The 16877-nt window shown below is 33.3% G+C and overlaps 1 protein-coding gene across 2 annotated transcripts in view; it reads right to left on the bottom strand.

The window, feature by feature from the left end:
- LOC125062392 (UNC93-like protein) overlaps positions 1-16877 on the bottom strand; it is a 48558-nt gene that overhangs the window by 14438 nt on the left and 17243 nt on the right. Inside the window, exon 2 of one of the 2 annotated variants that reach the window (XM_047668291.1) lies at positions 4555-4639. The exons of the other annotated variant lie outside the window; for it this stretch is intronic. The gene's annotated coding sequence lies outside the window, so the exon portion shown is untranslated. The remainder of the gene's footprint in view (positions 1-4554; positions 4640-16877) is intronic. 2 annotated transcript variants of the gene reach the window in all.

Below are 16877 nucleotides of genomic sequence, written 5' to 3' on the forward strand. Positions count from 1 at the left end.
CCGCGATGTTTGAGATGATTCGATGAAATATTGTGGACAATTTATAGTCTCTAAAACACTTTACATTTAATTTAGTTTCAATGTGTTATAAGAAAATTTATTAAACTTATAACTGATTCCAGAACCAAGTTATGTCAATACGTTTTGTTCTTTAGTAATTTTGATGTTAAGTGATACCGCCGCCCATGGACACTCACAATGCCAGAAGGCTCGCAAGTGCGTTGCCGGCTTTTCAAGAATTGGTGCGCTCTTTTCTTGAAGGATCCTAAGTCGTATTGGTTCGGAAATACGACTAAATAATAATTTAATAAATTGAAAATTATTAACAGTTTCTATTTGAAAATACACTTTAACTTAATAGTTATTACAAAATGATATGTTTATTTTATATATTTGCACATGTAAGTGTCCTAGATTTCAAGCGAAAGAGAAATCTGCGAACCTACTTATCCTAAAATTAAGAAAAGCTGTTCGGATTTCGAACTTCTACAATTGATTGACCGACTTGTTTTGAATCGCAGGAAAGAGCTACTTTTAGTATCTATCTATGGATTATGGCAGCACGTCTTTGGCTGGGCAACAGGAGAACACAGTAAAAGAATCTCTATATCACTCTTACATTTTCCAGGAGTCACCTATTAGGTAATCAGCCACTTTGTTAATAAGCTTTATTCACTTGTATCAAATATCACGCGCGGAATGTTCCCATGTTCGTCTTGTATACTGTTCTATGTAGGTAAAATTAATAGGTAAACATATAAATCACACGTAACTACATAATATCATATTGTATGTTGGATAATGAGACTTATATTACAAAACATAAATCCCAATCAGTGCTGATTCTGATGATTCGTTGGAAATGGATACGAGAACAATACAATAACGCAATTAAATACTTATGTCAAGTAAATCATGTTTTTGACATGTCAAATACAACATGTTTCTACGGATTGCAATAGAACAACCAATTATGTTTTAACTAATCTTAAACATATATCTCTGAGTTCATTTATTATTTAAATAATTATATTTTCGTAAGTACAGATAGAGAAGACGTTTGAAAGGTTTAGTGGCATCAGCTAAGCTAAATGTATCCGTTATCTAAGCTGAGAAGTTATTTATAATACTGCTAGGCTATCTATTCCTTACTTAGAACAAACTAGCAGTCTATTTTTACTTGCAATACTTTCTTGAAGTTCTTTTAACATGCATTAGGACTTGTAAAACTAGTTTTCTGCATCATTAAGTACACATATCTTTACGGCTATTTAATTTTAATTACTCATTACACTTTGAGTGCAATCTCTTAGGGTCTGAGAAGGATACTAAGTAAACACACAAGCGAGTGAAAGTGACCACAGTTGTTTCGCTGATACGTTTTAACAATTGTTTAACAATAACCTGTTCGCATTTTGTGTTGAAGACTACCGGAATTCACTACAAAACTGGCTAGAGTCCTTTCTCCATCAGAGTTAACTCCCGATTACGGAATTGCGCTGATGTATTCAAAAAAGCGCTAAATTTGTTCGTATACTCAGCGGTCAAATGCCCAAGGATACCTTGTGGCGCCACGACTGATAAAAGCGTAAACATAATCGCATAAAGCGCTTTATTACATTGGACGCTTGACCACAGCGAAAGCGCTAAGTTGGCATCAGTTTCGACTTATTCCTATAGGCGCTTAAAATGTTTCGCAGACAAGGCCATCTCCTTCTCGAACTACCCGAGAACAACCGGTTACCAAAATACTTGATGACGTTGCATGCAAATTTCTTACGTGTAACATTAATATTATACGCCGTTATAGTATACGCGATTTACCATATAATAAAATTGTGATACAAATTCCAATTTAAACTTTTAATGATTCGAATATAATGTAAATTAAATATTAAAATTAACTAGTAAGAGTGCATGCTAAGTTTAACTATTTCTTATCACGTTTATTACTTTTAATATGACATGCCTTGTGGCAAATAACATATATACAATAAATATTTGCGTACTCGACTTATACACTAATATTTATATATTTGTTTCTGTAAGTTAAACTATCGTCGTTGTGAAAACAACACCATCCACCTTCAACATATCATTTTCAGCGCCGTTACCTCCCAAGTGACAAGTTTAAAGTAAGTTCGGAGAATCATTTATTAAATCGAATTCACAGAACTATTATGATAAGCTATTTTATGCTAATTTTTAAGCGGAACGCGCGTTGAATTCAGTTGTATTGCAGATTCTAGTATATCTATTTGTGCACTAAATATAGCTGTGTTTTTAACATGATTATGTGCAAGTTTATGAGATAAAAAAGTAGATTTTCACGATAAGTTTGATTAAATAAAAGTCTTGTTCCAGAAAACTAGTAAGTATATTTATAATACTAATAACGAAGAATTTATATTCATGAATTGTAATTGACATTTGTGTTCTAAATAAATAACGAGAATTAATGATAAAGATCGCAATAAAAACATCAAATCTATTAAATTTAATTATTCAAGGCAACAAAAAACGCAAATAATGCGAACGAAACTTCGATTTTACGCAGCAATTTTAACGGGGATTTTTTAAAAACACGATTCAAATGCTGATATAACCATTAAATTGGTAAAGGACACTTGGTTTATTGATTAATACATTTTTTAAATGGTAAATATTGTATCTAATCTATAATCTACCCAATATTTAACATCACTGCATTGATCTGGTATTAAGTGTTTATTTTTATATCACTTAACATCGTTTGTCCCGTTCTATAAAAAAACCCTTAGTACCGTAGAATGTATGGTTTTGCTGGAATGCACCACGACAAAAACTTAAAAAAAAAATCTTATTGCACCATGCATGTAAGTTTTTTTTAAAGTTTTGAAGTCTTCAAGTAAGCCATTCGTGTAGAGTTTGTAATTTTGATAGTACGATTATAATAATAATTCAGTCAGTAGATTTCAAATACAAGACATTGTATATAGGCTCCGTTGATTTTTTATCTGACCCTCTAAAGACTCATTACAAATAACGTCACTAAACGCGATCTACGCAATCTACATATTAATATTTAATTTATTCCATTAATTTAATTAAAGTCTTTCTTGTATCGTTTATTCATATGTTTCGAAAGCGTTATTCGTCTCTACGTCATTATGACGTTGTGTCGACAAAATAATATAAACAAGTTTCAATTGATGTACAATCAATATATTAGACGCCTTATGGGGCCTGAGATAAAATCACTAGGTCAGCCGTTCAACTAAAAGTTGTATGGAAAGCGTATCGCGATGCGATACTTGTAAATATTTTAAAAAGTTTTACTAATTTCATGGTACATATCTTAAACAGAAATCTCATTTTAAATGTAAGTTTTATCAAAATTTATTAGCAAAAAGTAGATTTGCAAAATAAAAATATTAGGAAAATGCATTGCCATAAATGTGCACTAATATATTCAGTGCGATAATAAACTTATTCACTCTACGCATTAAAATGTCCATAAATTATCGCTTAATTGTCCATGAAATAATTTTTCGTTTTACAATACATTGCTTCTATATAGGTTTTTGAAAATACGAACGGTTAAAACTATTATATAGCGTTCTATTAATCGATCAATAAACATTAATTTTACACTGAATTCAATAAATAGCGTGAGAAGTGAGAACAATTAGAATCTAAAACCCTCTTTTCCTAAATACATAATCAAACAGAGATTATAAAAACTATAAATCAAATACTGTATAAGGAACGAAAATGTTTGAATGAGTTTACGTATCGACATTTCTTGTCTAGGATATACTAGAAAAATATGAAATGTAATTCATGTGCATATGTCTTTATATAGAAATAAATAGCATCATAAGTTACTGAAGTAAAGTTTAGTTATATTTGAATAACGATCACCGTATCGAAATTATAGCCAAGACCGTGACGCTTTGCGACTAATCAATGTACTCCACAAATACTTATTTACTGTATGTAGCGAACAGAATACATTATGTACTATGCTTTTTATAGAATTTTTGTCGAGGATAACAAGTCAATCGCTCTTCCTGAAAAAACGTCATTCGTACGATGTGAGAATACATATACGTGATTATTGTGACGTCCATTATTGCCTCGAACGACATTTCATTTTAGACAGCACGTAGAAACGAGGGCTGAATTACTTTGTTAATTGCTTATTAACATATAATATTGCTTCTGATTATGGTTAGGTCCTCGTCATTGTTGTATTATTTGTTATTGCATCATGTTGGAGATGTAGATTTAAAAAGAGGCATGAGGCTTAAACTATTTCCAAGAAATACTTTAGCATTATTATCAATACTTAGAGTAAAAAATCCCTTGTTATTAAATACCTTATAGGTTCCGTAAGTCCACGCAAAATATTGCATCTTAGTCGATTTTATTCATCTGTTTGGTAAAACAAATGCCGATCATAGTAAGTGTTTTACAAACATCTTTATATTCGAAGTTTTCTTCGCTTCAAAAACTTGAAGTGGTAAGCAATAAATCATATGTGTGTTGTAATTGGTTGTAATAAATACATACTACGTGTTTATCGATGTCTATGCGACGTTGGAGAAGCCCCGCAGAGCAGTGGCGGGGGCCGGGCGATTGACAGGCCAGGCCTTTTCTACAAGAAGAAGAAAACTCGTCAGCTCCATGCAATACCGCTCAGCCTCGCGTAGCTAATAAACAATCGCATTGCACAATAGCTGGCTTATCACGCTAACAACCTTGGATCAATTTATTCGCATATTTATGTTATTGAGGAATTGGGGTCTTATGGTAAGATTAAGAGTCGAGACTCAGCCTTAAGTAAACAAAAGACGCTTTTGATGTACGCGATTAATAGTTCGCGTTCGCGTCTTGACTCTACACCATAGCCTAAAGCCTCAGTATAACTTAGACAAACAGGAATGTTTAAGCTTTAGAGACTTGAGTATATTCAGAATAAAATTCCTTATTTAACGGTGTTAGCAATCCAATCTTCCTGTTAAAGATACATATTATTAAGTTGGCCTTGTTCTTTCCTGCATAAATAAAAATTTTCAATATAAAATGCTATAAAATATCGAACCGTTGGGTTTTATTATGTTTAAAATCTTGTTTTCATTGACAACCTTTCATTGTTGTCCTTATGTACGCAAATCGTATTAGTATTTTAATACTGGTGCGGTCATTAAGTTTTGATGTTTAGATAAAAAATGTATTTTTTGGTAAAAACGGAAAAACCAATGTTTTAAACGAGCGATTCATATGGATGTATTGTAGTATTCACTTGTTTTCATTTAAGACACGAAATCAGGATAAATTCAATAGCTATTTAAGGCTTATATGCTATGCTCATTAGGGATAATTTATTAGTGACAAAGTTCATAACAGAGAAATCCATCATTAGTAGCAATTCAACAAATCCTGCATTGTTAACGTCAAGTAAATTGAAATAATGAGGACAGATATGTGGATAAAATTTTAATGGTTTCCGTTATGAAGTTGATGGTGCCTAAGTATCCAACGATGTCTAAGTCTGACTACAATATGTCTAAGAACGATATATCATCTAAAAACGTTAACCAACTCTATGCTACCTTCAGACTATTCCAATGTTTTAATAAACGTATTGATTGGCGATAGATTACGATTATTTACGAATGCGCAGATAAATCGATATTCAGTGGAGGTTCCGGTAAGGTCGGTCTTTGCCATTGCGCCGTTGCTCAAGGTCAACGATCATTTGTAATTTTTTTCGCAAGTCAACCGGATTGATGTAACCTGCTCCTGAGAACACATCCATCATTACGTCATCCATTCAGAAAATTATAATTTATTACTATGTTATTGGGAAACCGAAAATAACGAAATAGAATGCTCCTTTGGAAATGCCAAAACTAGTTCCATATTTGAAAAAAAAATGTATATAGTAGATTAATTGTTCTTGTAAAATTAAATAGTTGATTTTTGGTGATACATGATATTTTAAACATGACACCAAAAATATTTATGGAATAACTTGCATATTTATTTTATTATTATATTACAATATTAATTATTTAAATTCATTTGTTTTGTTAAATTAAAAATTAATATAGTTATCAATATTTTTGTTTTATTCCTTCAAGATATGTTTGGCCCTATTTCGGTTCGAACGGTCCATAAGATTTAGCAAAATAAAAAATTTGATTTTATATGATTTATAATTTATACATGACCCCCAAAATTTTACTATGCAAATCTATACAAACATATGAATAATATTGTATTTCCGCTAATTTGACCTAAGTTTTTCCGTCAATTTCCTGTAATTTAGAGGTTATTTGAAAAATTATTGATATCTCTATTGTGTGCTACAACGACTCAGACTATTCGAGATTTTAATTATACTTATGGCAGATGCGCTATCAAGATATGCGAGGGACGTTTGCGGAAAACTGTGATAATAATTGTACACGATGCTATGTGCATCCCTGATAGACAATCTCGGAGCGATTTATGACAATACTTAGTTCCGCTTCTCAAGTCCAGCTTAAACGTGTTTGTTTAAATTAAATAACACTTCCGCGATTTTCAAAGAATACTCCTTTTCATTAACACTAAATTACATTAAAAGTTTGTAATATGTAAAGAAACACTATATTCCTGAATTGATTTAATTTATATTATATTTTGTGTTTTACGAATTGACGCGACAATACAAATGAAGTTTTCTACTAATTACATAAGTCAATATTTTAATAGCTATGTTCGATTCACGGCGTCACAATAATTATTTTAAGAAACAGGCGTGCTGTTTGCTAACCATCGAACATTATTTATATAAAACTGTAAAGATATTAAATTTAAAGTCAATTCTACATCAACCATGCTAAAAGTGTCGAGGTAAAACTTATTAAATATTTACTAGATAAAATGATGTCTAGCTATTTTAGCTGACACCGTGATACGAGTGTCCTAGAAACACATTTCATAAAGTTATTTTTGTTTTAACTTTTAGACACCGTTATTTGTTGATGGCTTCGTTTTAGTCATTTTAGTTATAAGCATTAGTTAATCATTCTATTACACATATATTTTAACTAAGAAAGTCAACAGAATAATTCTCGAACAGTAGCCGATCAATCTTGCATTCAAGACGTCTGAATGTATGAACCTACTTGCCGAATTTTTGCACCATGACCAATGTATGAATTGTTAACAATATGTTGTTCGCAAAAAACATTCTTTCTCGCTAAATCGCTTCTAATTACATGAGATAAAAAATGCGAGTCCATGCTAAATTAGTCAATTTATTTCGACACTGCGCTTCAATTTTGTAAAACGGGAATGTTTAATGACGCTTTTCAAATTGCGAAGTTAATAAATTAATAATTGTGTGGCGCAGTGGTTATTTGGCGTTTCTGTGTTCCAATAATTGTTTTAGGTTTAATGGAATTCTTGTCAAAATAAAGTTTATGAAACAAAGAAATCATATCGGATCCGACCAACCCGAACGCGTGTCGGAGGCCCTTGTGATCTTTCATATTCTACTTACGAAATCCTTCCTTGAGGTTAGTGTGGACTACACAAAGACATATCTTCTAATTTTTTAGCCGGGCCAAGGCCAGAAGCTTATATAACACACAAATAAATAAAATAAATCAGCGTTTACATTTCCTTGAGTTACAGTTATTAATTTATGTTACCAAAACATTTTTTGTGTTATTTTATAAATGAATAAATCATAATAAATGATACCAATTTTTTTTATCACAATGTAAAACAATTAAATGCTATTTTTTATTTGGTATTCTGTTTTCTAAACCACACTAGTAAAGTCTACACATAAAAACCAACTTTGCACTAATAAATGCATCCGCGTCGCAACGAAAAACCTTCATAACAATAAAAGACCGTGATCTGTTTTGATGAACATAACCCACTAGCCTTTATACGCTATTCTGTATCCATATACAGGAGACAAATGACTCTGGAGGTCGAATGTACGTAATTAACTAAGACATTATTTTTAATTAACTAAAAATTGTTTACACCTTGCATTTTAGTTACTGAAATAAAACGTGAAGGTCTATTTCTCTAAGTCCCGATGGATGCCCGGCAATTACGCCTTTATTTTTCTTAAACTTTCTAGAACAATCTAAATTCATTGCTCATAACTAGAGCGTATTTGTCCTAATATGGTAAACATTTTTCTGTGTCTTTTTAATGATAATTGGACATAGAATAACGTCGGTTTTTTGTAGCTAAAACATGCAGATTTCTTTGCCATGCTTTGCATGATATGTACATGTATTATTTGCGCACATAAAATATAAATTTCTTAATGCATAGGCGGACTGCGAAGGCACGAACACTGAGTTAAGAATCACACGCTCAATTTATTTGTCAATTAAACAAAATTATTTAACAATTACAGCGGTATTATTGCGCTAACCACAACAATTTATTTCACTGTTTATTTGAAATCTCATTGCAAATGTTAAACATTAACATATTTGATTAAAGTGATAAGCTGCGTTTTAATTATTTTTAACCAGGTAAATACGCACGTCTATTTGATAACGTGTTACTTAGAGGCATTTAAATTTTGTAGGATTGCTAATATCCATAAATTATAGGATATTGGTTTAGTACACCTATTTATACATATCTAAAGGTTGCACGCGTACCACGATATGGATTTCGTTGGTAAATCTCAATTAAAATTGTGTCATGTAAAATACAGAGCAGTGTCAGCTTCAACGTGCGACTCTCATCCCTGAGATCGTTGGCTCGATCCCCGACTGATTTTCTTTCTATGTGCGCATCTAACATTCGCTCGAACGGTGAAGTAAAACATCGTGAGGAAACCGGCTTGCCTTAGACCCAGAAAGTCGACGGCGTGGGTCAAACACAGGAGGCTGATCACCTACTTGCCTATTAGATTGACCCATGATCACGAAACAGATTGCAATCTGAGGCCCAGATCTAAAAAGGTTGCAGCGCCACTTGTTTTTTTTTATTTTAAATGTACAACATCATGAAATTATGTGATGAAATTGTATGCCTTTTAGAGGTGTCGGCCGATTTGGCGAACGCATTTGCATACTAATACAACGGTAATACCACCATTGTCTTGTGGTACCACCGCGTACCACGCTCGTAATGAGACTGTTTATAAATATTTAATGTTTTGAAAAGTATTACATGCTCACAATTTCCTTATTACAAGCTGTTTTTAGTTTATCCTTTCTAAAATAAATTTGACCTCAAATGTTGATTAAACTTTTTCTACATTTGTAATAACTAATATCTTTTATGATATATTTCATTAATAGTCTTTTTTAAGTGGGTCTAGAGGTTATAGCAACTATAAAAATCATCAAGTCACGGTACACAAATACACTTTCGTCTTGTGCGCGTACACTTGCTCGAACGGTTGAGATAAACGTGAGGAAAATGTCTTAGACGCGAAAACCGTCAATTGATCTACTTTGTCCATAAAATAAAATTGATCAAAGAAACAGGTGCAAGTAGTGTCATTAGATAATTATTATTAGTTTTATTTAATTACGGTTAATATCTCAGCGTCCTAACATCAGTGTAAATATTAGATTTGCAAGATTTCCCCATTTCTTACTAAGTACCTCATTCAAATTTCAACGTTTGATAAAATACTTCTAACGTAAAAAAAAATCAGTGGCGATACAACCTTTTTAGGTCTGGGCCTCAGATTCTGTATGTTTCATGATCATTTGTTTAATAGGCGATCAGCCTCTTGTGTCTGACACATGCCGTCGACTTTTTGGGTCTAAGACGTTTCGAAGTTTTCCTTCACCGTTTGAGCGAATGTTAAATGGGCACATAGAAAGAAAGGCCATTGGTGCACAGCCGGGGATCGACATCAGGGATGAAAGTCACACACTGAAGCCACTAGGCCAACACTGCTGTACTTCTAACTCTATGTTAAAAAATAATGTAAGCATTATTTTATTTGGAATGTTATTTATAATTAATTTATATATCATTTTACATATTGTAGATTTACATCAGGGTAACATCGTACACGAATTTGACGATTGCTCTTGAACTGTGCTTAGGAAATTTAAAGAAGTAATATCGTATATTTATCAAGAGTTGTTTATTTATGCTTTTCAACTGCAAATTTTAATTACGTATATTAGGTTTTGTTGTACTGAAGGAGCCAAATATTCCATGTAGCAAAAAAACATTAAAATTTAATGAATGAATAAGTATAATAAATTAATAATAATAAAGATGTAATTGTAATATAAACCAATAAAATGTTAATATTTAAACAACAAGAATAAAAATAATTAGATTTTTTGTACTTGAATCTATAAAAAAATAATATAGTTATAATATATATGCATAACGGAAACGATAAATATATCTTTTTACCATTAAAAGTGTGTTCGTTGAGATTTTGACATTGTATTGGTATCGCCTAATTGGCATCCACATTTAGCAACTTTGTCACTGGTGGAGAATGTTATTGTTATCCAACCTTGTCTATTTATTTTAAAGTAACAGTTTAAAAAAAAACAGCTGCGCATTTGCGACACTCCCTAAATTATTTTTCTGGAACTATACAATGACGATTAAGAAATAATGGGTTATAAGCTGATCATGTTGAGAGTAAAGGAACAGCCCTGCAATTCTGTAACTCACTTTTGGAACTCACACAGCGGTTTTCGCATCGGCGGTCGCTCTGAAATCAGTCGTGAAGCAGTCATTTTATGATTTGGCATTCTGAAAAGGTGGGAGCTTGTAGTTTATTGTTTATCAGAATGCCAAATCATAAAATGACTGCTTCACGACTGATTTCAGAGCGACCGCCGATGCGAAAACCGCTGTGTGAGTTCCAAAAGTGAGTTACAGAATCGCAGGGCAGGCCAAAAAGTCATTAGTTAGCAAGTGCCAACCCGATCAATGGTTGGCCTTAGTTTCTGAATATTTAAAGAATGATTGTTTTATATTTAGAATATTTATTTACAAGATTTTGAAAACGTCTCGTCTGTATAGGTCAAACACTTAATATTCTGTCGTATCAGAGCTATTTATCGTTAATATAAAATTAATAATGCTAAACAGATACATGTATAATGAAATTACATTATTAATGCTACACTTTTAACAAAAACTGTATTGGTGCTCAAGTATAGAGGAATACGAATTAATTAATTATTTGAAATATATCATTAGTAAATTTTGTATGGTTTAATGGGTTCTCGGAAATGTAGTCTAATTTGTAGATCAAATATTAAAATTCAATCTCGCCCTACTCGTGTATATAGAGGAATAGAAATATTTAATTAAAAAATCTTATAACTTATATGAAACATACTCGATATACAAAGGTAGATAGTAATAAATACAATTCTGCTGTGACAACAGCAACTAACACACGGTTTTCGCATCGGCGGTCGCTCTCAAATCAGTCGTGAAGCAGTCATTTTATGATTTGGCATTCTGAAAAACAATAAACTACAAGCTCCCACCTTTTCAGAATGCCAAAACATAAAATGACTGCTTCACGACTGATTTGAGAGCGACCGCCGATGCGAAAACCGTGTGTGAGTTCGAAAAGTGAGTTACAGAATCGCAGGGCTGCATTACAATTTAAAATTTGGATTTACAAAATCGTTGAACCTCGTCATAGTGATACAAAGTATTAAGCAGCGGGGGCATTAATTCCCAAACTCTATTCTAGGTTAATGTTTTAGATAAACCCGCATATATAAGAATGTTCTGGTAACTTATTCTTTGCCTATCACGTCTATTGTCAATGGAAGTGCAAAGGTTTTCCCTGCGAGTATCTTTGTTTAAAATCTCTTACATCATCGTCATCTTCTCTCATGCGATGTTTCCGCTCAGCTTTGAAACGACGCGGTAATTAGTTTGTTTATAATCCTTTATTACGCCTGCATTACGACAATCGCAAGGTCATAACAAATTAACCTTCAACTTAATAAGCAAAATCAATCAAATTTATAAGCGATACAATAGTGATTTAAAAATAATATCTATGAACGATCCGAGCGCAGTTCCGCGTATGGCTAAAATAAAACAGTTCATCGGAGAAAGTAAAATGTGAAATCATTGTATATGAGACGCGTATTTACTTTAACCAAAGGACATCGATGTGTGTGTTGACATAATGGTTTTGCTTGGTTTGGAAGAATTTCGACTTGCGTAAACTTCAAACTTCCACCTAAAGTCAAGGTGACCAAGCGAGTATTTTCAAGACCGGTGCGATATTAAGCTTAGGTTTTTGGGTTCGTTAATTATTAGTTATTATAATAGTTTTAACGCATTTCAGTAGTATGCTTTGACGTTAGTAGTAATTACTCGGCTCGATACCTGTTAAGACGAAAATGACAAATGTTCCGGTTTCGCTTAGAATCGCCTTGCCTTCAATTCAAAGGAATGTTGTATTGGAACATGCAAAGCGTCGTAGTTCATTATAAAACGCTTAATGAAATCGTGACCAGTCTCTACTGTTGCATAAGAAAGACTATTTTGCAAAATTGCGGAATTTGAGAATTATTTATAGTCTTGTTTCAGATGCACTAACTCTGTGATCTGAGCAGTGTTGGCCTAGTGGCTTCGTGGTGCGACTCTGATCAGTGAGGTCGTAGGTTCGATTCCCGGCTTTGCACCAATGGATTTTCTGTCTATGTGCGCATTTAACCTTCGCTTGAACGATGACGGAAAGCATCGTGAGGAAACCGGCACGACAAGGCGATCAAAAAAGCTGACCACCTTTTTTTATGTAATAGGAGGCAAATGGGCAGGAAGCTCACCTGATGTTAAGTGATACCGCCGCCCATGGACACTCACACTGCCAGAAGGCTCGCAAGTGCGTTGCCGGTCTTTCAAGAATTGGTACGCTCTTTTCTTGAAGGAACCTAAGTCGAATTGGTTCGGAAATACTTCAGTGGGCAGCTGGTTCCACATAGTGGTGGTACGCGGCAAAAACTGCCTTGAAAAACGCTCAGTTGTGGAACGGCGGATGTCGAGGTGATACGAACACCTACTTGCCTATTAGATTGACAAATAATCATGAAACGGAGACAGGAATCTGAGGCCCAGTCCTAAAGGGGTTGTAATGCCAATGTTTTTTTTACTCTTCGAAAATAGAATTAAAGATATTGTTTAGCGAGGAATGCGTGATACATACTTTATCTGGACAAAACAACCGGTGGTACATTAAATTTTCACTGTACCATATTCTAGACAGAGTACCATCATAGACTTTGTCTAGCAGCATGCTATTATACGCTAAAAGTTTAAATAATTTTTCCTCAAATTATATACACTGTATCGCTATTATATCATTGCAAGTATATAATAGTAATCAGTTTACACTATTAATGGGGGGTGCAATTGTATCTCATGAAATAAAGAACTTAATATTAGTTTTATCCTCATACTTCGTTGAACATATACAAAGTTATACCTGCTACGCGTGTCTTAATGTATAGAGAAGACGTGTAGTTAAAAAAAACGATTAATATTTTTGATGTTGTAAACAGCCTTGCAATTCTGTAACTCACTTTTCGAACTCACACAGCGGTTTTCACAGCGGCGGTCGCGCTCAAATCAGTCGTGAAGCAGTCATTTTATGATTTGGCATTGTGATAAGGGAGCTTGAAGTTTATTGTTTATCAGAATGCCAAATCGTAAAATGACTGCTTTACGACTGATTTGAGCGCGACCGCCTTAGCGAAAACAGCTGTGAGAGTTCGAAAAGTGAGTTACAGAATCGCAAGGCAGGAGTTAATTTAGATAATTTTCTACCTTCGTTTCTAGTTCTATTGTATAATAGTTTACTGGAAACGTTACATTATCAACACTGACTAAAAGTATTTTACTGTATTTCCAGTTATCGCAATAACATTTTTTTGTTTTGCCCACATATTTATTATGCCATAAATCTCACACATTGTAACAAAATATGTTTATGACAGGAAAATATTTGAACATTACTTTTTGCCTACAAATATGACTATTCATTGATCATGTTAAGTAAGCCTTCATAATTTTATTGACTCTGGCAATTTTCTTATAGTGCCGTATCTTTTCGAATGATGGCGATCATATGGCTACTTTAATTTTGAATTCCGCGATTCTAAACGATGACCAGTAGGTATAAAATAAAATCTCCAAGCCTAAAGTAGCTTTTTTGATGATATAAATAGAACTATATATAAAGGGTATTTCAACAAGAAGTTTGTTTTTCAATTGTGGCAACACCGAGAACGTGATAGTTTTGACATTTAGTTTTTGGCGGTATTCGTAGCAGGTGCTTTGGCAATTATTACAATGAATTCAATTTCGCTCGAAAATCGCATTAAAATAATTCAAATCCACTATAAAAATGGTGGTTCTGTTAAAGTTACATTTCGTAAAATTCGTGATATTTTCGGCCAGCATAATCGTCCTTCTGAGACCGCTGTTAAGAATTTGGTCGCGAAATTTGAGTCGACAGGCTCGGTACAAAATGTGCCAACACCAACACGTGTTCGACCGGGTCGTTCAACAGAAAACATCGCCGCCGTGAGCCACAGTGTTGAAGAAGATCAAAATTTGTCAATTTCACGACGTTCTCAACAATTGGGGTTATCCAAAAGCACAACATGGCGAATTTTGCGAAAGGATTTGGCTTTGAAGCCTTACAAGATTCAACTGGTGCAGGAATTAAAGCTGATCGACCATTCAAATCGCCGCAGATTCGCTCAGTTCATTCAGGAACAACCTGCTGGTTTTTCTGAAAAAATCATTTTTTCAGACGAAGCCCATTTTCATTTGTCAGGGTACGTCAACAAGCATAATTGTCGCATTTGGGCTTCTGAAAATCCTAAAGCAATTATTGAGAAGGCTTTGCATACTCAACGTGTTACTGTGTGGTGCACTATGTGGTCTGGAGGCGTGATTGGGCCGTTTTTTTTCGAAGATGAGGCTGGAAATGCGGTAACAGTCAATGGATCACGGTATCGCGAGATGTTAACCACTAAATTTTGGCCTATTATTGATGACATGGATATCACTGAAATGTGGTTTCAACAGGACGGTGCCACATGTCACACAGCCAATGAAACGATCAATTTATTGCAAACCAAATTTCCCGAGCGCATAATTTCGCGAAATTCAGCTGTTAAGTGGCCAGCCAGATCGTGTGATTTAACACCACTGGATTATTTTTTGTGGGGCTATGTTAAAGACAGAGTCTATACGGAGCCAATCGAATCGATTGCAGCCTTAAAACTCAAAATCCGTGATGTCATTAACGAAATAGACCCTCCATTTTGCCAAAAAGTGATTAAAAATTTTGATGAAAGAATCAACATCTGTCAGCGTGGTCGTGGTGGACATTTGCCAGATATCATTTTTCATTCATAATTGCCAAACTTTTCTCTTTGTAATACAATAAAAATTTTATTCATTTTCCTCTAAATTCTTTGTTTTATTTTGTTTTAGAAAACAAAGTTCTTGTTGAAAAACCCTTTATATATATAATATAGTTAATTATCCATACTCTAGCTGTATATTTTAAACGGATTTTAAGAAGATATGTATAGGAAGATTACTTGGCTTAAGTAAATTTTAATGAACGATTACGCCTGTTTGACTCTAACGTGGTAGAGTCATTAATAGGTATTATCGACATGTTAGTTTTTTTTTAAAACTAGGTATCATACATTTTATTTTTATCACTTGAACATGTCAATTGCATACATTTTTTAAATGATTAAGCAAAAGAATGCGCTAGGATCACGTCTTAATATTTTTTAGAATAACCGTAATAGATAGTATTATCTATTAACATGAATCATACACAATAATAGTTTTTAAAGTTTAAACATTTTTCTCTAGAAGTTGGATTTGACAGCTTATTACACAGACTATACTGTAGTATTGAGCAGTGTTGGCCTAGTGGCTTCATCGTGCGACTCTCATACCTGAAGTCGTAGGCTCGATCCCCGGCTGTGCACAAATGGAATTTCTTTCTATGTGCGCATTTGCTCGAACGGTGAAGGAAAACATCGTGAGGAAACCAACACTTAACCGTCAGGCACAGGAGGCTGATCACCTACTTGCCTATTAGATTAAAAATGATCATGAAACAGATTCAGAAATCTGAGGCCAGGACCTAAAGAGGTTGTAGCGCCACTGGTTTATTTATTTTTTATATATTGGTAACGTTTGTGTTAAAAAATAATAAGGAGTTCTTAATCACCAAAAGAATTTGAAGAATGCATTATTTATTAATCGTAAGGTTTTGAACATAACATTGTTTCAAAATATTTGCGTTTATTGAGATAGTCGGCCAAGGATTTTCAAACGCTACGACACCTGTGCGCTAATTCACGCTTTTAAACTATTCATATACGAGACGACGAATATTAAGATGAAAATCACCTAAACAATATTTGTTACAACTTTATACCACTTCAAGTCAATTTTTTTCAAAACAAAGCATTGTTAATCAGTCTTTTTGGGCGCATGTGTATTTGTTTTATGTCTAAAATATATAGCTAACCCTTTAATACATAACCTGGTATCATAAAACGATTTTTTCGAAATTAGAAGTAATCTATCATCTATTTTACATTATTCAAGATTTTTCTGTATAATTGTAATATAACTTAATTAATGTAATGAGGATAAATTTGATGTAACTTTGTATTCAAAGTCACCATTGATAACTCTGATAGAAATGTGTATAAAACGCGTTGATATTTGACGGAATGAAACGAAGAAACATCGAGAACATTATTTGTATAGTACCTATTGAATTGAAGTAACTACCTATTGTTCGTGGAAGGGTAATCATTTTATTTAACAACCATACCTACCGCTAAGATTTA

This window comes from Pieris napi, chromosome Z (assembly GCF_905475465.1).
Source record: "Pieris napi chromosome Z, ilPieNapi1.2, whole genome shotgun sequence".
NCBI lineage: Eukaryota > Metazoa > Arthropoda > Insecta > Lepidoptera > Pieridae > Pieris > Pieris napi.